We start from the raw sequence: 559 nt of genomic DNA on the forward strand, positions 1-559 counted from the left end.
GGGGGGGGGGGGGGGGCTGAGCCCCTGCGGGCACATCTCGTGCCTTCGTGCACGGACCGTGACAGAGCCCTACTGCCCGTGGGCCCTGCGGCCGAGCTCCCAGGACACCCCTACCACTTCTTTCATCTGTCCAGTGGGGGGTCCCGTGGGGGCCCTCCAGGCCACGTGCCGGCCTCTCATGACCACCCAGACGCGCTGCGTCACGTCCGGCCGGAGGGGCAGTGCCCGGAAGGAGGGGACGGCGCGGATGGCCCCTCGGGGTCTAAATCTAGGGATCCCACTGCTCTCGGGAGTCCCTGGGTCTACACCCGCGGGGGAGAAAACAGGCTCGCGTTAAGCGAGTCATTCTCTTCAAAGGAGGGGGAGGAGGGGCGGCGGTTAGGAGCCGAGGGCGCTCCTGCCCCCGTGTGGCCGCTCGCTCCCCCCACACCAGCAATGCGGCGGTCTAAATTTTGACCTGCAGGCGCTTCCTCCCCGTGGGAGGCGGGCGTAGCCGAGCAGGGGTCCGCTCCAGGCTCCGCCCATCGTGCGCATGCGCAGCAGAGGCTCTGCAGTCCAC

At 69.6% G+C, this 559-nt stretch overlaps 1 protein-coding gene across 1 annotated transcript in view; it reads right to left on the reverse strand.

Moving 5' to 3' along the window:
- CCDC158 (coiled-coil domain containing 158) overlaps positions 1-559 on the reverse strand; it is a 94,557-nt gene that overhangs the window by 93,401 nt on the left and 597 nt on the right. The window lies entirely within an intron of this gene.

This window comes from Petaurus breviceps, unplaced genomic scaffold, assembly GCF_028583685.1.
Source record: "Petaurus breviceps papuanus isolate PSGF00001 unplaced genomic scaffold, PetGlider_PUasm1.0 126, whole genome shotgun sequence".
Classification (NCBI taxonomy): Eukaryota; Metazoa; Chordata; class Mammalia; order Diprotodontia; family Petauridae; genus Petaurus; species Petaurus breviceps.